Raw genomic sequence first — 21577 nt, 5'->3', positions numbered from 1 at the left:
AATGAAACTTTTTTTTTTTTTCCGGCTGTACATGCAGGCACGGGTCCTGTAAAATCTATAAAGAGAAGCGGGGTGAGAAGAGAAAAGCATGTCACCGTTATCCCCGAGGAGCTGTCCCTTTCCAGAACCTAAACTGGGCCAGCAACCTGCTTCAACTCATCCTGATTCCAAAGGAGGAGGAGATGGAGCCGGGAGTAGAGGAAATGAAGTGAGAAGCCTGAGAAGATTATAAGGGCCTTAGGGGTATACGGTCCAAAAATCACATTTAACAGAAATCAGGGGCCGTTCTCTCTTCCAGACAAGGGAAGAACATTTACCAAACAATCCTTTGCTGCGGCCCCCCCGTAATTTGCTGTCGCTGTTGACATAGTTTCCTGACCATCTCTCGGTTGAATTCTTGCAGTAGCAGGTGCATCGGTTTATCGGTATGTGGGGAGGTTAGCGCAGGGCTTGCGCAGGTTGACACCACAGGATTGTCGATATTTTAGGAATTAGCAAGTTGCTCTTGTACTCAGGCAGGGATTCATTCTGGAAGGGAGTCCGCTAATGCAGGCAACCTGTCCCCTCCCCGGACCCCCTGCAGCATTCACTGTAACTGGCGGGGTGAGTACGTAGCACTTTAAGGATGCGACGGGAGCCAAAGGACAAAGGTGAGGATCCACAGAGAATAAAAAATGAACCCAAAATGTGCCTAGCAGAATCTCCCACCAGAAAATCAGGTCAGTCATCTTCACCCAAAATTCACTCCCCAAGCCAGCATTGGGATTAAGACCAACGGAGAGTCTGAGCCCGCACCGTCGGGTGTGATGTGCAGGGAGCTCTCGGGGCTGGAGGAAGGAAAGATGCGACCCGCTGGGACACTGAGCACGCGTGACTCTATTATGTGTCAACGTAATGGGTGATATGCTCCCTGGGGACTCCAGGGCTGGATCACCTAGTAGCTCGTCCCCTCGTCAAGGGTCCAGACCCTTTCTTTCTGTCCTGCCTTCCTCAGACGTTAGCCCTGTCCTCAGCTGCGTCCTCTGCCTCTCGCATCAGATGCCACATCTCCGGGCGTCACATCCTCATGCGGAGATGCCTCACAGCTGGAACAGAGAAAGAGGCCGCTCACTTCCCCCACGGATCTTTTGAAGAGATGAAGACTTTTCCAAAAGCCTTCTTCTCCTGTCTCGTTGGCAAGAATTGGGTCGCAGATGCCCATTCCTGACCTAAATAGCAGCAAGGGCAGCGGTCAGTTACCACGCTTGGCTCAGACCCATCCTGGCCTGTACCCCTGGGGTTGGGGGGATGCCCAGCCTCCCGTGAGGTTTATGGCCCACTGACTCCTGGAAAGACTTGGGTTTCTATTGACAAGAGCAAAAAAGATAATGTATATACGACAGACCACCCCATAAAGAAGGCAGAGTCGGGACAGTGAGGGGGTTGGGGGGCACAGGTGGTTAAGTGTCCAACTCTTGATCTTGGCTCAGGTCATGATCTCGGGGTCATGGAATCGAGCCCAGTTCTGGGCTCCATGCTCTGTGGGGATTCTGCTTAAGGATTCTGTTTCTCCCTCTCCCTCTCTTCCCCCCTCTTCTCTCTCTCTCTCTCAAATAAATAAATAAAATCTTTTTCTTTCTTTTTTTTTTTTTTAAAGAAAGCAGTGAACTTTGAAAGTCAGTGGTGCACAGAGAAAGGATTATATCACCCTCGGGGGGAGAAAGAAGGAACTTCTTATTATTCACAAGTTCTTGTCAACTATGGAGATGAATGTTTTTGTCATTTCCACTTGGGCTTGGATATTTTTTCTGGATCGAAGTAAAATAAGTCTGATTTCTTTTGTTGTGCCAACTGCCCAAGCACAGTATTTAAATACAGGTCTCATGTGACTCCCCTGGCTGCCGTCCCCCAGGCTCCTCAGCCGCTCCTCCTGGTTTCCAGTCCTTCACTACGTCTTCTCACTGCGGGGCCCTCGTTTCTGCCCAGCTCACCGTAAGAAACTGAGCTTTTAAGACCTCGCTCTGGAGAATCTCTCCGAGTTCTCTGTGCCACCATGTACCCCATGCTGTCTCACTCTCCGCCTCAATGCCAATATTTATGGAACTCTACATGCCCAGCCAGTGTCAAAGGAATTATCGAGAATCTCGCTGAATGTTCCTAAGGGCCCTGTGAGACGGTCCTGATTTTAATCTCAATTTCCTAAGTGACAAAATGGAGAAATTAAGTCATCTGCTTAGGTCCCACAGTGTATGAAAGGTGAGGCCAGGATTCCAAACCAGATGGTTAGGTGTCAGAGCCCTGGCTCAAAAGTACCGCACTCTACAGCCACATAATGGTCTTATCTGTCCCCTGGGAGTGCTCCTTGCTCCGTGCCTGGCACATCAGGAACACAAATATTTGCAGAGGGAATGAAGGATTCACGGTCATTTTCTTTTGCACAACACCATTTGCCAATCTTTTCCTGAAGATGGTCCATCCCATACTGAAGACACTACTGCAAGTGTCTTTTTGGCCAGAAAAAAAAAAAAAATAAATGCCATATGTGGGAAGTCCAATAATGCCCCGCAGAGATGTATACACACTAATCCCCTGAAACTGTGAATATGCTACTTCAAACAAAAAAAGAGACTTTACAGACACCATTAAGTTAAAGATCTTGCAATGGGGAGACTATCCAGGTGGGCCCAATGTCATAAGGACCTTAAGGGAGAGCTGGGGTGGGGGCAGGTGTGTGGTCAGAGTCAGAAAAGAACTCCTCGAAGTCATAACTATGAAGATGCTACACTTCAGGCCTGGAACATGAGTGGCCTCTAGAAGCTGGAAAAGGCAAGGCAAGGCAAGGAATCCGCGCCCCCCCCCCGCCCCCCCAACCAGCTTCAGCTTCTGGAAGGAACCCAACCTTGCTGACAAATTGATTTCAGACTTCTGGCCTCCAGAACAGTCGGAAAATTAATCTGTGTTGTTTCCAGCCAATAAGGTGCACTTTACTATAACAAATTTTAGCAGTGTCTGGGGTGGGGGGGGTATGGGGGGGTAAATAACTGAGCATAGAGACTTTTCTCCATGTGGTTATTGTTTCTGTTAATAGCTCCGCATAGCAGTGAAGTCCTCTCACTACTGGGCACACTGGATTTTCACACTGCAGGCAGAGGAAAACATAGATTCTCTCCATTTTCATTTTCTTATTTAAAGTATCTCACTGCCTGTCCTCTCACATGACCAGCTCCTCGGGCCGGTCACCACCAAGCTGGGCCTGGCGCTGCTGCTGCTGCTGCTCCCTTAGAGGCTTATCTCCCAAGGGGCCTGTTCACGGGAAACAACACAGCCCCCACGTCCTGGGGGCAGCCTTCCAATCACAAAGTCGAACATGACACTACTTGTTTGGACATCTTCAGATTATTATTATTTTTTGAATTCTAAATTTCTAAAACATCTGTCGACGGGAGGGGGACATAAGAGTTATTTCAAGTCAAAGTATAAAGTATCCCAACTTCAGAGGGTTTCAAATCTGGAAAATCAGGGATAGAAGGAAGTCTGTAACTTTAAGATAATCGTTGCATTTAGGATATGAGGTATTTATAACTTTACTTCATTTTGCTTACCTACTTAAATTTGCATTTTATAAATAATTTATCCCTTGTTATTTGTCCTGTGAAACAGAGATATTATCTGCCTCACAGTCCCTTAGTACTGAGTATACCTTGGGAAGTTGGTATATTCAATCCCCTAAAATATGCTTCTTGAAGGGGATGGCTCCCCTGGACTGACTGGCAGCGTCCGTGACTTCTGGGAGCCTGTTAGAAATAAAATTTCTTGAGGCACATGCTGGTTTTACAGAATCAAAAACCTTGGGATGGTGCCCAGTGATCTGCCTTAGGGCTTGGAGCCATATGGGGTAATCAGGGTCAGAAGGTCAGGCGTCTAAAGACTTTTTCAGAAAAGTCACTCTCTTCTCAGTGGCTGAGAATCCTCGGGTAGAAATTTCCTTCTGGCAATTTTTAAGTACATGTTTCCCTTATTTTAAGCAAAGGTAACCCTAAGAAGGGAAAATCGCTGAGGGACAGAATAAACAAGGGAGGTTATTTTCTGCATAAAGAAAACCACAAATGTCACCTTGCAAGATGCTCCCATCAGTGTCCCCCACACTCTGTGTCCACAGTTACGATACCCGGATAAATCGTACCGTCTACAGGTCTGCCGGTCTGCAAGCGTCATCACAGCGGGCAACCTGTCAGTTCTCCACTGTTTTCTTTGGACTCAGCCAATGCAGGACACACACAGAATCTCTGTAAGCATCTGTAGTCTGAAAACCTATTTCCCTCGAATCACTTCTCAAGGCCAGAACTCTGATGTCTAGAATTCTCCATGTCTGATGCCTCCAATGCTACTGCGCTGGGCATTTTGGTAGGTTCTCAATTAACACGTACGAATGAACACATGTTAAATTATGATGTACTTAGTTAAATTCCATTTTTTAAAAAGATTTTATTTATTTATTTATTCATGAGAGACACAGAGAGAGAGGCAGAGATACAGAGAGAGGGAGAAACAGGCTCCCTCTGGGGAGCCTGACCTGGGACTCGATCCCAGGACCCCAGGATCAGGCCCTAGGCCAAAGGCAGATGCTCAACCGCTGAGCCACCCAGGCATCCCAATCAAATTCCATTTCTAATACTAACATGATCATAAAGTTTTGCTGGAAATAAGTCGACAATGAGTTGGTGCTAAAGGAATTTCTGTCGTACTATGATTTTGGCTGCAAAATATTTGACATTAGAACACTTAGATTATGCGGGCTACTTCTGTAGGGATGAAGAAAAGCCAGCTAGCAAAAAGATATAAAATTATTTCAGACTAACCTGAATTTTGGTTAGAATCTACTTTATTACATCTGAATCAAAACACACATTTTATAATAATGTCTGATCATATTAATTACTCACATTATAAAATATTAACTAATGCCGATAACTGCATGGTTTGAAGAGCTATATGGTGGTGATTTTAAAATAAAACTGTCACTACATGTTCGCCCTGTAGTTTTTTTTTTCTAAGAATATTTCTCACGAACTAAGTGACATTTATGTCCAAGTTTTTATATTCATGGTTGATTTCATGAAAGGATTCCAGCCCCTGGTTTTCTCACTGGCTATACAGATAATCAAATTTATAATTTTGTTCCTTGTAACTGGTTTTGGGAGATAGGGGGAAAGTGGGCTATAATAGAATAAGGAAGAAAAGAGTCTTAACCTCACAAAAATAAGCTTGTTTAAATTTGTTTAACCATTAACCAAAGTTAAACACCTTTCTTTATTGTCTTGAATATGCTAATAGGTACTGTGTGTGGCTTCCTGTGGGGTTGTAACTCAATCTTACTTATCTAAGAATCTTTGTTCTCTAAATTCAGATTAGATTCGTTTGTTTCTTGGGTGTTGAGTTTGATAAGTTCTTTATGGATCTTGGATACTAGCCCATTATCTGATAGTTGCAAATATCTTCTCCCATTCTGTAGGTTGTCTTTTAGTTTTGTTGACTGTTTTGCTGTGCAGAAGCTTTTTATCTTGCCTAAGTCCCAATAGTTCATTTTTGCTTTTGTTTCCCTTGCCTTCATGGATGAGATGAGTGGATAAAGAAGATGTGGTCTATATATACACTGGAATATTCCTCAGCCATTAGAAACGACAAATACCCATCATTTGCTTCGACCTGGAGGGTATTATGCTGAGTGAAGTAACTCAGTTGGAGAAGGACAAACTATACGATTTCACTCATACGGGGAAATATAAAAAATAGCGAAAGGGATTATAGGGGAAAGGAGGGGAACTGAGTGGGAAAAATTAGAAAGGGAGACAAACCTTGAGAGACTCCTAACTCTGGGAAATGAACAAGAGGTAGTGGAAGGGGAGGTGGGCGGGGGTTTGGGGTAACTGGGTGACAGGCACTGAGGGGGGCACTTGGCGGGATGAGAACTGGGTTTTATACTATATGTTGGCAAATTGAACTCCAGTAAAAAAATATACATATTAAATTTTAAAAATTCAGATTAGTGTCTCCCAAAAGAACACAGCTTGGGAAAAGACTCCTAAATTCCGAAAGCAAGTAATTAATTCATCATGAAATAATATTTAGAAAGAGAGGAACCAGAAAGGCCCACCAGACACTGCATCAGACTCTGTTTTTATTTCTTAGGCCACTCCCAGGTGGGTGAGAAGAGCATAGTTTCCACTAAGGCAAAATAGAAAGGTTAACATAATGGAAAATTTGAAGTTTAGTTTGAAAATTAAAAAAAAAAAAAAAAAGACGTAAATAGAGCACTACTTTATCAAAATCCAGAAACTTAGGAATTAAGTTGTATCTGTTCTCTTTAAGAAAAAGAAGTGTGTGTGTGTGTGTGTGTGTGTGTGTGTGTGTGTAGCAGAGTAAGTGGAGAGATTTCCCAGCAAAAGCATTAGATTCCCCTTCCCTCTGCCCAAATTGAACATATGTGCTAGGGCTTTGGACCCACTCAGACCTAGGTTCAAATCTAATTTTCTTTCTTTCTTCCTTTCTTCCTTCCTTTCTCTCTTTCTCTTTCTTTCTTTCTTTCTTTCTTTCTTTCTTTCTTTCTTTCTTTCTTTCTTTCTTTCTTTCAAGATCTTATTTATTTATTCATGAGACACAGAGAGAGAGAGAGAGGCAGAGACACAGGTAAAGGGAGAAGCAGGCTCCCTGCAGGGAGCCCGACCTGGGACTCGATTCCAGGACCCCGGGATCACCGGAGCCAAAGGCAGATGCTCAACTGTTGTGTGTTCTTCTTACTGTCTCAATACTATTTTTAACTCCCAGGTTTGTTACAATGAAGTGTGATCACAAACACAAAGCCCCTCCATAGGGCCCAACAAATGTTACTTTCTGTTTCAGTTGACCCATCACATCTGTCCAGGGCTTTATTCATGGGCAGGCGCCTCCCTGGGCCTCGCATGGTTGGGCCTCGCGTGGTTTGATAACTGTAAGAGTTTGTCTCAAGCCTCCTGGGTCCCCTGCGGGCCCCGCAGCAAGTTGTCCTCCTCCATCTCCACAAGGTAACCAAGCGTTGGTGCTCTGTTGGCTCTTCTGTGACAGGGTTAGACCTAAGTTAACAGATCCTCAGAAGACATCTCAACTTGTGCTGCCTCTGACTTCTAGAGACTGACAAGACGGTGAAGTCCAACCTTGTCTTTTTGTTCTAGTAGGGTTAACGGGGGTCGGGGAGGCAGGCTGTTTGAGAAAGGGGAAAGGGGCCTACCAGACGTTGGAGAGATTGCTCAAGACTGGCTAGTGAGAAAGGCAGCTGCAGGTGCCCAGGGTGTTATTACAAGAGAGCCACTCGAGGTGATGGGGCCTGTGACAGGGTGACTCAGGGACTCTTCAAACAGCATCTTGCCAAGTCCTTCATCTGGATTTCAACGGGGCCTGGGGTGGGGTGGGGGGGGGCGTGAAATAAACACCATGCGAGAGGGAAGCACAGGTGAAAGGCTTATTAAGCATGTTAGTAAAATGTAAGCTCCAGGAAAGCAAAAAAATAGTTTCCCCACTGGCAAACTCCTCCTAGGCCCTAGCACTGTGCCTGGCATGGAGCAGGCAAGCGAGTGTTTACTGACCGAATGCGGAGTGTGTGGGTGACAGGGACACAAGGTCCTTGTGACCAAGGACAGAAGCTCAGGGAAGATGGAGGAAAAGAAGGAGATCAAGGATAAGACTAGGGTTGGGACGCCTGGGTGGCTCAGGGGTTGAGTGTCTGCCTTCGGCCCAGGGCATGACCCTGAGGTCAAGGGATCGAGCCCCACGTCAGGCTCCCTGCATGGAGCCTGCTTTTCCCTCTCCCTGTGTCTCTGCCTCTCTCTCTCTCTCTGTCTCTCATGAATAAATAAATAAATAAACCTTAAAAAAAGAAAAAGGATAAGTCTAGGGTTTGAAAAGTGGAAGGCGGGGAGAAGAACATGATCAGTAATAAAAATGAGTAAAGTGAAAAGAAAAAGCTGCTCAGGGCAGAAGACTGACAACGTGGCTTTGGGTTTGCTGACCCTGCGTTTTGTGAAATACTTGGCCCGTGGCGGCGGGTGCCGAGACATGGGTGTTGGACTGAGTGCTCAGTTGCACCTTGGAGGCTCGAGGCTGAGAGGGAAGAAAGTCGGGGGGCTCGCGATGGAGGGAGGACTCCGCGTCCCCCGGTGGAGATGGGCAGCGGGTCCCTGCGAGAGCTCTGGTTTAGACTAGCCGCGCTCCCCTGGACTGCAAGGGATGCACACATTTTCTGAAGTCACGTACAAGTGAATTCATGAGTCCCCCCAGCTACATAAAATTTAGGGACGACTTCCCAAGTATTTAGTATCGGACTTTGTTTGCCAGCCTGTGGATTAACACTCTGAGGACTCTTAACTCTAAAGGGCCTCAGAAGATTCGATGGTTCTCTGCCTTTTAATCTACAGCCAGTAAAACTTGGATCAATTATTTAAAAATCTGGTGGGTCCAAAGTCTAGGATCTGGTTGATGGGGCTAAAATGCATTTACCTATTGCACGATAAACCCACAGACATACAGTTAATTTCTGCCTACTTTCGACTCCCTCTCTAAGCAAAACCAAAATTATGCGCTTCTCCAAAGTCCCTAGACAGAGATGCAGAAACCCTTGATTTTATGCAATGATCCTAAATGATGATAAAGAGTAAAGTCATTTGTATTTACCATTTTGGAGGCACTGCAAGTAGCTGCTTGGATGGTCAGGATATGGCCCCGTGGCTAACATACTTGTAATAATTACCAGTCGTGTGTGGGATTTGGAGAAACTGCAGCCAATATGGCATGTGCGTGCAAAAGAAATGAACCTGGGGGCTTAACCAGAAGATACAGTAAAAACAAAAATTGTAAAAACTTTAAAACAGAAGTTGAGGGATCCCTGGGTGGCGCAGCGGTTTAGCGCCTGCCTTTGGCCCAGGGCGCGATCCTGGAGACCCGGGATCGAGTCCCATGTCGGGCTCCCGGTGCATGGAGCCTGCTTCTCCCTCTGTCTGTGTCTCTGCCTCTCTCTCTGTGTGACTATCATAAATAAATTAAAAAAAAAAAAGAGTTTAAAACAGAAGTTGATTACTAGCTGAAACTCCTAGGAAACAACGGTCAGTTTTTAAGCCTTCATTTCACTTCTACTCGGGATGTTGGTGGTGGTCCCTATATCTATCGCACTTTATTACTGATACCGAGTGTCTTGTATTCCTAGCGTCCTATGGGGGAACACACTGGTCGTGGCGTAGAACAGAAAGGAAGAATGGAGGTACTGGATTGGCACGCTCCTGGGAAGCCCCTGGACATGCTTCCCTCGTGATAACCCTGATGTCACTACAGTTACGGCCTCTGCTACTACAATTACCTTAAACAGGAGACCTACCCCCCTAAAGTGAGTTCAAGCATGAAAGAGAGCAGACCCAGTCAGGAGGAATGCTGCCCAGGGTCTTGAAGAAAGGGTCTCAGTCATCTATAGTCCATGTGTCCTTGGAGAAGGCATTCTGGTTTTGGGGGGCAACTGGAACTGGCCACCATACATGTCAGCTGCCATCTTGATACCCACACATGAGGTGCTCATGGAAGCTTCCCAGGATTCCCATTCAATTAACCGTGGCTGTAAGTGTTTTCCTGAAATGTCATCTTCCAGCATCATGGTCACTCATCTTCTCACACCCTTCATGTCTTGAATAGGAAGGCACACGTCATGGGTGTGAAAAGAGACGCCTGGAGTTCAACCTGGTTCCAAATTCTAGGTTTGATGTATCCAAGGTCTGGCCCTGGGCCAAATGAGGTACTTTTGCTGAGTCTTCAAGTCATCATCTGGAAAACGGAGACAATGATAGTGAGCTCACAGGGTTGCTGTGTTCATAATAAGCAATATGATTTATAAAATCACCTAGCATCTGGCAGGAGTATAATACATACGAGCTCACACTTGAGCGTATCTAGTGGCTTCCACCTTGCCTTCTTTCTCCCCCTTTGCACTGAGGGCCTCTCACTCTATCTTTGGAAATAATGGCAGACAGGTTCCCAGGTGTGCACAGGCAGTGGTTCTTAGAGGACGCTCCACCTGACAAGTCACTCTCTTATAATATCCTTTGGGGATGTGACAATCCCCTGCAAGTTTTGAAGTAGACAAGATCTTTTAATTCCGAGGCTGAGATCCTCAGAAACCCCAAATGCTGTCACTATCAAGGTTATGATGAAAAACGGCACAAAGTCACACCTTTAGAGCGAAGCTTTTGTCATTACTTCTCAGAAAAACCACTGATCAGTCTCCCGATCACACTCCCCAGGAAGTAAAGCCAGTTTGATATGTGTTTCTAAGCAACTGCATGTAAAAATCCCTAAAATGTAACATGTCTTGAAAAATCTCCCTTTTTGCAGTTAAAAATAAATTGTGAAGATCAAACCTTCAGAATTGTATGATTTAGGACAAGCCCTCCGTGCCCAGTCCTCCAGAGATAACGAGGGTTCACAGCTGATGCGTCTTCCTTCAGATACTCTGTGCGCTGACATCAGCTGTGCTATAAATACCATTATTTCTATTTTTGAAAAACATTGACCAACATCAGAAGCCTACGAGGCAACATGTTTTGCAATGTGATACTTAGATTTACTGGTATCTTGGACATCATTCCAAGTCATGAGATAGAGACTCATGGCTTTAGTGACTGCACAGAACTCTCTAGTTTATGTGTACCATGTAATCCCTATCCCTAAAAGGCTACTTGAGTCATTCTAGGGTCTCCATTATAAGCAATGTTTAAAAGATAATTTTTATATACAACTTCATATAACTTGTGCGAGGGTACCTGTAACGGAAGTTTCTATTGCTGGGATTTCTATATTAGCATATATGACTTCAATCAATGAAGTCAAGGCTCCTCAAATTTTCTAGAATGTAAGATGCATGGAAGCAGGAATTATTATGTTTCCTTTCCTGCTGTATACCTGCTTAGATTAGTACCTGGCACACAGGAGACATATATATTTGCTTAATTAAGTAATGTGTGTTTTATTTTTCCCTTCCGAGCTGCTTGTCCAAGTAGTTTGTCTATTTTTCTACTAAATTCATTTTTTTCCCCTAAGAGTTCTTGGTAAAATAAGAAAATTAACATTTATCATGTGCTGCAGATGCTTCTTACCCAGTTTGTCTTTGTATTTCTGTGTAGTGTCCTATTTAGAAAATCTACATTCTCATGAAATCAAATGTATTAACCTTTTTCTTTTTCTTTTCCTTTTTAAAGGATTTTATTTGTTTATTCATGAGAGATGCAGAGAAAGAGACAGAGACACAGGCGGAGGGAGAAGCAGGCTCCAAGCAGGGAGCCCGATGTGGGACTCAATCCCAGGACCCTGGGGTCACGACCTGAGCCGAAGGCAGACACTCAACTGTCGAGCCACCCAGGTGCTCCCTTACTTTTTTCTTCATGCTTCTTTTACATCTAATTTTTTCCCAGCAAAACAAAAACAAGATTCACATAGGTTCTCTTCCTGTTCTTTCAATGTGGCCTTAGGGGTTTGGTTTTGTTCTCGTCTGATATTTCTATTTTGGTCTCTATAGATTGGGGGGGAAATGCATTGTATAGAATGAAGAATACCCAGGTAGGGAATCACCGAGGTAGAGGTCAGACTTGTGCCTAAGTACTGACACATTCTCATTACACATTGACATGTGTCTCTCATGACACATTCTCATTAAAAATCTCAAGGATTTTTAATCTCTTTCCCCAAAACACATAAAAGTAGCTTTGTTAGCATCTTTGTTTAATTACAGAAGTTATTCATATACGTTGTAAAAAAGTTCAAGTTATCAGAAATATGTAGACTAAAAAAGCAAAAATCTTCCTTCACTTTATCTCTCTGCCTCTGTAATTCCACACTCTCTAGAAGAAATCGCTGTCAACACTCCCTATGGATTCACAAATATATGCACACACATTACTGCTCCTTTATCTTTTCTGCCTGATATTAATGAATCATAGTATCTGTGATACACTCTTTGAACATTCAGTGTACATTTTCTGAGTAGAACTTCTAAAGCCAATGTATTATAGCCGTTATCACATTAGTGAATTGAACACATACACACATTTATGATAGCTTTAGCGACGGCCGCATTCATTATTAGGATATACCACAATCTAATTAGTCACTATTCCTGGGCATTATTTTCCTGTTTTTAAATATTATAAGCAATGCTGCTGTGCCCACCCCTATTCATATTTTTGTCTTTATATGTGATTATTTCTACAGATGAAGTCCTTAAAAAATGGAATTGCTGGTTTGCAGGTGACTTGCATTCATAGCAGAGTGGAGTTTGGGAAACGCAGAGAAGCTTCTAGACCATTCACTGCTCACTTTAATGACTCCATCTTGCACTTGGCTTTGGGAATGCTATCGAAAATTGTTTTTTGTTGTTGTTGTTGTTGTTGTTCGTTTGTTTAGAGTGTGAATTTCTGAAACAGAAAGTAAAACGTAGAAAATTATTTGAGGGTGGGTTCATGTACACTTTGTCCAACAATCCCACCTTCCTGGATCCATCCTATCGACACAATCTCATGAAGTAAAATACTGTAAATTCAGCTCTGTACCTCAGTTAAGATGAGAGACAAAGGGGTTCGCTAGGTAGTTTAATTCATGGGCTGAGTGGCCCAAGGAAAGGTCCCTGTAATACATACTTTGATAGAATTATCGGTCATGGGCCTGGAGTAGAAGCGAGGAGAGCATCTCCACAGACAGATGGGGTGACATCTCCCCACTCTGGGGAGCGCAGCCCATCAGCCAGGACAGTGGGCCAGGCTCCTAACACTCGTCAGAACTGAGTTAAGTTCTCTGAGCAAGTGGCTCCAAGAGGCAGCAGTTTTGCAGCCTGTCCCCATCCAACCGTAGGAGGAGCCCGACCATCCAGGGGGTGGGGGGTGGGGGGTTCGTTCAGGGAGCTGCTGGGCCACCAGAAGGGCTGCCCTCTTGTGGACCAGGGATTCCAGGAGGCAGCTCACAGATCCTCTGTCATTTCCCATCCGTCCCTCTTGCCCACTCCCCTCTTTCCTATTTTGCTTGGCTTGAGGCCAAACTGTCTTCTGAAGGGGGAAAGTTAAGGAACCTCAATTAGAGTTTTGAAATTCAAACTTACAGCAACCTTGTAAATTTGATAGCAACCACCAAACTGCCCTGAACTTCAAGGAAGTTCTTCATACTCCCTTGAGTGGGCTCCCCCACGCCTTGAGGAAACCCATTAAGCTCATTACCCTTAGTTTTTGCCAATCTGATGTCTCATTATTGTTTCCATTTTCTTAAACAGTGTTAGCATAAAAAGACACAAGTGTCTCTGCACCTGTTTGTGGGCTATTTGTGTTTCTTCTATAAATTGCTTATGACCCACGTCCTGTTTTTTAATGGGTTGTCTTTTTGCCGCAGAGCCACAGGAATTTTTGACGTAGTCTGAATATTAACCCTTTTCATGACACACTGAAGTTGTTTTCTGTCACTTGTCTTACAGCTTCTACCATACAGGTAGAATACCTATACAGGTATTTTATAGGTTCGGGTGCTTAGAACACGCTGAACCCCAAGGCCACCCTCCCACTTCCCCTCATCCTCCAGCTTGTGAAGGGGAGAGCAAGTGCAGTTCTGGAGACTGGGCTACCAAGAACCCTGAAACCTAGAAGGGAAGTTGCAAGTAAGCTTTCTGATGGTCTCAAATTCCTTTTTCGAGCCCTGACCTTACCAAGGAAATGGGCTCATTGGTTATTTCCATATGCAAACGCGGGGCTGAGGCCCCACAATTGGAGATGCTAGAGAAGCTGGGGTGTTGCTTAACAGAACTAAGCTGCCTTTTGCGAAAGAAACAGTTTCTTACACCGTAGGCAGAGGCAGAGCTCGAGCTGGGAGAGAGACTGCCTCCTCCCCGTGGCTTATTTTTTTTTGAGATGCGCATGTTCTTTAAATAGTTGCTTGCAGTAGAGAAAACCCCAAGACAGCCAGACGACCAGGCTGGCAGGATCTTCCCCTAGAGTTGGAGGAACAATTGCATGTAAAAAAAGATGAGCTTGGCCAAATTCAGTCTTGAGCCAGAGGCTGTTTTAAAACTGGACAACTCAAGCCTTGAAAAATGTTAGAAAAATGAGAACTTGTTTTTATTATTCACTTACCAGGGGGAAATTGTGAGAAAGTGGTCTCTTGTCATTTAAGGGGGTATCTCGCAGGTCCTTGGGTCACCTGGGAGGACTGTCCTGCTGAGACCATACCACTGAGTAGGTCTCTACATGAACTAGACGGTCCTACATCAGTCGTGCAGGAAAAAAGCCTCTTCTTGGGACAGGACACGTCACCTCTAAAAGGGATATAATGCAGCTTATCTTCCGGGGTTGGGTCTTTTGGCAGGACCTACACTGGGATTGAGAAAGAAGTACTATTTTCTTTAACCTTATTCTCTATACTGTGCTGAATGGCAACCCAGGGTGGTGTGGAGAACCTTTTACTTGTCCCTAGGGAGGCCATATCCTGTGAAACAATGTGATTTTACCAAAAAGCTTGCATCATCCATGAGCACATAAGAAACTTAGGAAACGGCTGACCTTATATGTACACTGCTAAAGATTATGATTTTGGAGACCATTAAAAGAACCTGCATCTTCGGGATCCCTGGGTGGCGCAGCGGTTTGGCACCTGCCTTTGGCCCAGGGCGCGATCCTGGAGACCCGGGATCGAATCCCACGTCGGGCTCCCGGTGCATGGAGCCTGCTTCTCCCTCTGCCTGTGTCTCTGCCTCTCTCTCTCTCTCTCTCTCTCTCTGTGACTATCATAAATAAATAAAATAAAATAAAAAAAAAAGAAAAAAAAAGAACCTGCATCTTCTAAGAGTCCTCTCCTACCTGCTGGTCCTTCCCCTTCTACCTCATTAGAAGAAACCTTTTGGGGCACCTGGGTGACTCAGTGGTTGAGTGTCTGCCTTTGGCTCGGGTCATGCTCCTGGGGTCCTGGGATCCAGTCCCCATCAGGCTCCCAGAGGGGAGCCTGTTTCTCCCTCTGCCTATGTCTCTGCCTCTCCCTGTGCCTCTCATGAGTAAATAACATCTTTGAATATAAGAAAAAAAAAATAAACCACTTAGTCAAAGGCTAAATCATATATATTTACATAGTGGAAACATTTTCCCAAAACAATTACCAAAAACATTATTCCAGAAAGCTAAAGTCCTATAATCCCATCACCCTGCTTAATTCTTTATCACCTTCCACAGGAATTCAAAATTTCTGCACAGATGCAATCATGTGCCAATACAGTAATGCATCCTGCCTTTGAAAAAAAATTAATGTCACGCAGCTCAAAAGTCCCTGCTGTACATAACTACATAGTCATGAGCTGTTCTGGAAAAAAACAAAACAAAACAAAACAAAACAAAAAAACTGATTTTGGTCTCAGGTACTTTCATTTGAATCACAACTCAGTGTAGGCAGTGTGACCTTGGACACATTTCTTAACCTTCCAACTCTATTTCTTCATTTCTAGGAGGAGATTATTCTGGCTTGCAGGATGGATGGGAGGAACAGATATGATGCAAAGGCGGCAACTGACTCATAGTGGGCAGGGACTGGTAAGTTAGTATTCTTATTTCCTGACCTGGTGGATTTTGTGCAAAGCACTGCGCCAAGAATTCTTTAGATCATCGCCTATTTTAATCCTAACAAGCCCTGAAGGTAGGATGTATTATATCCCTTTTACAGGTGACACGAAGCAAGTACCCTGAGGTTAAGGCACTTGCTCAAGGTCATGAGGCATGCCAGCGGAGGAGGTGAGGGGGAACGGTGCCTTCCTGGCCACTCCTGTAAAGAAGCACCAATGCCACCTAAACACAGCACATGACCTCTCCCTCCCCTTAGCACATGACTTTGCAGATCCGAAAATCCTAAAAAAGGACAGAGCGGCTGAGGTATAATACTGGTTTAATTCTGAAGATCATGAACAAGAGAAGGGTAAGAAGGAACCCAGGAGGAACTAAAAGGAAAAAAACTAAAAGGGAAACCCGGATGGGCAAATTCCCTAAACATCGCTCACCACTCTGAGGTCTCAGGAGCCACCTTTTAAAATTTCAGAACGTGGTGCCTTCCTTCAGAGGCGATTGGCAGACAGGGGCAGGAGATGGGCATTTTCTGAACACTCTCTGGGTTGTGTTTTTTTTTTTTTTTTTTGCACAGGGAGAGTGGGGAAAGGACATGTGCCGTCTCCAAGGCTGTTGTTAAAATTAACACAAACCCCCCGAGGCCCGTCGTCACAGGTGGAGGCTCCGTCGCGGGGAGGGGCCGCCGCCCTGACTCGCCCCGCGCCCGGGGCTGCCCTCACCGGGGTCCCGGGATGGGAGCGAGGTCGGGCTCGGCGTCCGCGGGCTGCGGCTCCGGGGAGCGTCGCCACACCGCGGAGGACCCCACGAGCCCTGCAACCCGAAAGGCGCTCGGAGCCTCCCAAGGAGGGGCACTGCTCACCGCGCCCTCCCCAGGGAGCGCCGCAAGGAGCAAGCGCACGTGCGCCCGGCCCGGCCCGGCCCCGCCGCGAGCCCCCCGCCCCCGCCCCCGCCCCGGCCCCGGCCCCGGCCCCGGCGCCGGCGCCCCCCGCAGCCGCGGGATGGGAGTGTCCGCTCGGCGGGGACGCCGGCCCGCCCACCGCGCCTGCAGCCGCCTCCCTCCGTCCTGACTCTCCGCCCGGCCGCCCCGCCAGGGGCGCGCGGCCGCCGTCCGCCCGCCTGCAAGGTAGGGGCCCCCTGCCCCCCTGCCCCCCTGCCCCCCTGCCCCCCGCGCGCGCCCCCCGCCCGCGCCCCCCGCGCCCCCCGCGCCCCGCGCCTCCTCCGTGCGCCCGGCGCCCGCAGCCCAGCGGGAGGAGCCTCCCCGCCGCCCCGGGACCGGCCCCGAACCCCCCCCCCCGGGTCCGCGAGCAGAGCCGTGCCCCCCCCCCCCCCGCCCGGCCACGTCCCCCGCTGCGGGCTCGGGCCTCCGCGGTCTGGGCGCCTGGGCCGCGGCACCTCCTCCGCCCGCTGCCCGGGGGGGTCCGTGCACCCGGGGCCAGCGCGGGGGCGGGGGGGGGGGCGCTCCCTCCGGGCGGGCCGGGGCCTGGGCAGGGGCCGCGAGGGGGCGGGGCGGGCGCGCGAGTCCCGGGGACCCGCTTGGGGACCCTCCCGGCTCCGAGCTCCGCGGCGCGGGGCTCCCACGTGCGGGGGGCGGGGGCTCGAGGTCTGGAAGATTCCCAGTTTTTTTCTTGGAAAAATGTCCAGGCAGCCCCCTTCCGCCCAGAACGGGACCTAACGCCGCAAGCACCGAGGCGGGGGGGCCCCGCGGGGCGCCCCGAGGCCCTTGCTCCCGCGCCTCCCGGGCCGCCGCCGCCCTGGCCCCGCTGGGCTTCTGGCCCAAAGGAAGCTCCGGGGACGGTTTCTGGAAACTCCAAACAGCCCTGGAGCCTCGTTAGGGGACCTCAGGTGGGGCGCGGGGGCGGGGCGGGGCTGCGCGCAGGGGGCGCGGGGGGCACTGAAAGGCTGCGCGGGAGCGGGGGGAGCGGGGGGAGCAGGGATGCGGGGATGCGGAGTCCGCACAGCCACAGGCCCGGGGCCAGGATGGGGCGGGGTGGAGGGCAGGGTCCAGGTACACCCGCAGGCTCCGGGCAGGATGGGGGGCAGGACGGGGCGGGGGGTGGGCAGGGTCCAGGTACACCCGCAGGCTCGGGGCCAGGATGGGGGGGCAGGATGGGGGGTCCCAGGGTCCAGGTACACCCGCAGGCCCGGGCCAGGATGGGGGGGCCGGATGGCGGGTCCCAGGGTCCAGGTACACCCGCAGGCTCGGGGCCAGGATGGGGGGGTCAGGGTCCAGGCACACCCGCAGGATCCGGGCAGGATGGGGGGCAGGACGGGCGGGGGGTGGGCAGGGTCCAGGTCCCGCGCTGACGGCCTCCGGATGGTCCACTTTCTGGCCCTTAAGCTTCCCCGGGCTGTGCGGGGCGGCGGGTGCCGTCCTTTTCCTCTGTGGGGGCTGCCAAGGGTTCGGGAAGGTCAGGGCCGCGGGTACCCCCGGGGAGCAAGCGGCCGGCACCCCGGAGATGGGCCCCTGGAAGAGCCTCCTTTTCTGCCCGGGACTGCCCCTGGCACCCAGACCTGCCCAGGAGAGCTTCCATTGCTTCCTAGCCTCTTGTCCCCGAATGAGGCCCGTTGCCCCAGAGACACTTTATTATTATTTTTTGAGGATTTATTTGTTTTAAAAACAGGGGAGGTGGGACAGGCAAAGGGGGAGAACCTTCCAGCAGGCTTCCTGCTGAGCACAGCTCCAGGCTCCAGATTTGATCTCTGGCCCCCGAGATAATGGCCACTTTGGTTTATAAGAAGAGAACTTTTTCAGAAACCGACTGTATTTCCCCCAACCTGGCTTCCCGAGCCTTCTTATTGGTTCACGGAGAGGAGGAGATTTTCATTACTTGCTCAGTGGGGCCTCTTCCCTGGAGCCCTGTTTTTACCCCAGGCCCCAAATATCACAAGCCTGGGGTAGGGGGTCTCCTTATAAAGATGCAATTAAATGAGACCACGTTTCAGCACATTTGCTGGAAATACTCAGTTTGTTCTCATGCCCCAAATCCATAAAAATCTTTGAAGCTCCCAGAGGAATAGACCGTATTGGCAGAAGAATATCAGTAAAAGTCATACTGTTAAAAAAAATAATAATAATTAAAACACCGGAACATTAGCCTGTCTTTTGTGAAAATTGTAATTCTCAAGTTACCTCATTCTAGAGTGTAGTCTAGGCTGCCTTTTTTTTTTCTGTGGGAAGTATTTCTGTGTTCCACAGGGCATGGAATATTCGAGGAGGGGGTGAGGCGGGCCACCTTTCCCATATTTCTCCTCCAGCCGGGTCGATTGCCCCTTGGCTGCTGTGGAGGCTGTGATGACCTCCAGGGCCGCGGCCCTCCGGGCGATGCTTCTCCAGGGGCTGAGGCCAACGCAGAACTCCCGTGGCACCCACTCGGACTCGCGGCGTGTTCACATGTGGGGTTTTATTAAATCCTCCCACCAACCGTGTGAGACAGGAACAGTTAGCCCCGGTGTGTCCGCCAAGATTGCCCCGCACAAGTGGCTCCGGATGGATCACACGAAGGTCTGTCTCCCTCTGCCTTACACCACCCCAGGAAACCTCCAGAACGTCCATTCCTCCCAAATTCTTCCATTCTGTGTGCATATCGTTCACCTTTGCCTTGCACACACTCGAGCTGTACATCCTCTGGTCTGAATACACTTTCTCAATTAACCCCTCCATCGAGGCTTCTCGAATAGGGCGGCCTGCATACTTTGCCTTTCCTTCGGACAGCTTCAGGCTTCCATCAGTTAGGCATCTCGTATCTTCTCTGGGTCTCTGACGTACCACTTCGGTGTGCTGTGTCTGGCCAAATTCGGGAGCATGTGTTATCTCCAGGGGGTTGTGTCCCCAAAATTCTTTTCGTTCTGCGTATATTTCCGCGGAAGTTCCTACTCACCCTCCTTGCCCGGGGAAGTCTCCCCAGGGCTGCAGCCCTGCTCTCACGGTTTAACCTCTCCTGTGCATTCTACCTAGAGTGATGACAGCACACATCAGAATTTCCAGGCGAACCCTTTCTGGGATAAAAACAAAAATGTGCTTGTTATCACGCTGTACGTGAATTATGCTCCGATAAAAACGTATTCGATTTGGAGCCAGCTCGATGCATGGCGTTCGGTGGGTGCCTTGGGCGTTAGAGCGTGTCGGTAGGAAACTGGTGCTGGGTCTGTATCGGGATGGGAGAGGCGCTGCTCCTCCCCGGGGTGAGGTAGCAGGGGCTCTTTCCCTGCGGGCGACTCCCAGCACCAGGTAAGCAGCAGGGTCCTAGACTTGATCAGGACCTCGGCCGCCCTGTAGTCACATTAAGAAGGGGCGAGGTTCTGGGGATGACTTTGAGGGTAAAAGAAAGTAGGGAGTAGCAGGACCTGAGTCTCTTCCCCATGTCTGTATTTCCTCCTCTTAGAGGCTTTTTGCCAACCGAGGGGGGAATAGCCAGCTTACCATTTACTGTTAGCCTTCTGCAGCAACCGGGGAGGGGCTTTCCTCTTTTTGGACCATTGGGAAAAAGAGGAAGGAAAGTACCCAAACCTTGGAGAAAAAAATTTTTTTTATCACAAAAAAGCTGAAAAAGCTGAGTGAAAAGATGCTGAAAAGCTGAGTGAAAAGATGCTCTCCTTCCACATTCTCTTTGCCCTTATGCGTAAGACCCAGTGTGCTTAGTAGCGTGCAAGGCTGGTCTTTGAAGGACTTTTTAAACCTCTCCCTACTTCTGTCTGGTTGGGAATGGAAACATCTGTAGGAGATGAGGGGAATGAAGCCTCCAGATAAAGACGCGGCAAGGAAGCTGGAGCTTGTTGCAAGGGAAGCAGCCTTCCCCAGGTTCTGGAAGCAGGCCGGAGTTGGTATGGTTGTGGGTTGTAGTCTCTGTGGGGCGACAAGGGAGCAGAGGGTGGTTTTGCAGTAGATCCTGGGTGACTGTGCATAGGCATCAGCAGGTGGGACTTGGGTTTCAACTAGTCTTTACTAGTTTCAACTAGTCTCCACTACCTCCACAGGGGGTGGTGCAGGTGCTGGAAGGAGGGGTGAGAGCATGCAGTGTTGCACAGGATAGAGCCCCTGCTCTTGTAGACCTTCTGTTGTCATGGGAAATAGGGTGAATGAGTAAGGTTCAAGGCGTAAGCCCTGCGGAATCCTAGAGGGAGCTTCTTTAGGGAAGCAACCAGAGAACTCTGAGGAAGCACTGTTGGATGATGAGAACAGCAGCCAAGAGCAGAAGGAAAGGCTTCCTGCTGAGGCCTCGAGGGCTGAGTGATTCTGGGGTGTTTGGAGAACTGGAGAGGAGCGCGAAAGGGGAGTTTGGAGGAGACGCAGTCAGTGAGGGAGGTGGGAGACAGTTTGAAGCCTTCACGTCTTGGAAAGGCGCTTGGATCATGTGTTCATTAGAACGGGATGCCAGCAGGGATTTTTTAATTGGAGGTTAAGCCAGTCTTCACCCAATGGACACGAGCTTTCGTGTTTGTGACCCTCACTTCTCCCTGTCTCCCCCTTCCGCCCTCCCTCCCTCTCTCCGTCTCTCCCACACGCACACCTTCACCCTCCTTCAGCTTTACTCCTCTCCCTTAATTGGCCACCACTGAATTCTCCTTCCTTGCCCCAGGCCAGGGCACAGGCATCCTGCAGGCAGGCAGGGCTCAAGGGACTCCAGCCCATGGGCCTCTTATGCTCAGAAACAAATCCATGTGCCCCTTTCCTCTTCATCCCTAAGACTGTGCACCCCTAGCTCTGATTTCTCGATCTCTCTCCATACTGAACCTTGAGTCATCTCTAAAAAGCCTCTGGGTTGGCTGGGGCTATCTGAAACTAGATACTAAAAATTAAGTTAATTAGGCAAGTCAATCACAATTGATATCTTTTGTAAGACGAGGATCCTCACGAGAGGTGAACATTTAAGTAAGCCAGAGGCCTCCCCTTTTCCTGAACACCTACCTGCCCCTTCTCTCCCAGGCTCCTGTCTATGCAGTCTGTTGGGGAGGCT

The 21577-nt window shown here is 48.6% G+C and overlaps 1 protein-coding gene across 12 annotated transcripts in view; it reads left to right on the top strand.

The window, feature by feature from the left end:
• The first annotated feature begins 15866 nt into the window (after positions 1 to 15866).
• Positions 15867 to 21577, top strand: part of ST3GAL6 (ST3 beta-galactoside alpha-2,3-sialyltransferase 6) — a 69381-nt gene continuing 63670 nt past the window's right edge. For 8 of the 12 annotated variants that reach the window (XR_012024239.1, XR_012024238.1, XM_072811701.1 and 5 more), the window contains exon 1: positions 16608 to 16746. The gene's annotated coding sequence lies outside the window, so the exon portion shown is untranslated. Of the gene's footprint in view, positions 15976 to 16607; positions 16747 to 17350; positions 17466 to 18882; positions 19126 to 21577 lie in introns of those variants that run through there. The other 4 variants (XM_072811704.1, XM_072811693.1, XM_072811697.1 and 1 more) reach the window with 3 other exon arrangements.

The sequence above is a fragment of the Canis lupus genome, chromosome 35, assembly GCF_048164855.1.
Source record: "Canis lupus baileyi chromosome 35, mCanLup2.hap1, whole genome shotgun sequence".
In the NCBI taxonomy this organism is placed as follows: domain Eukaryota; kingdom Metazoa; phylum Chordata; class Mammalia; order Carnivora; family Canidae; genus Canis; species Canis lupus.
This window is presented reverse-complemented; position numbering and strand designations above follow the sequence as displayed.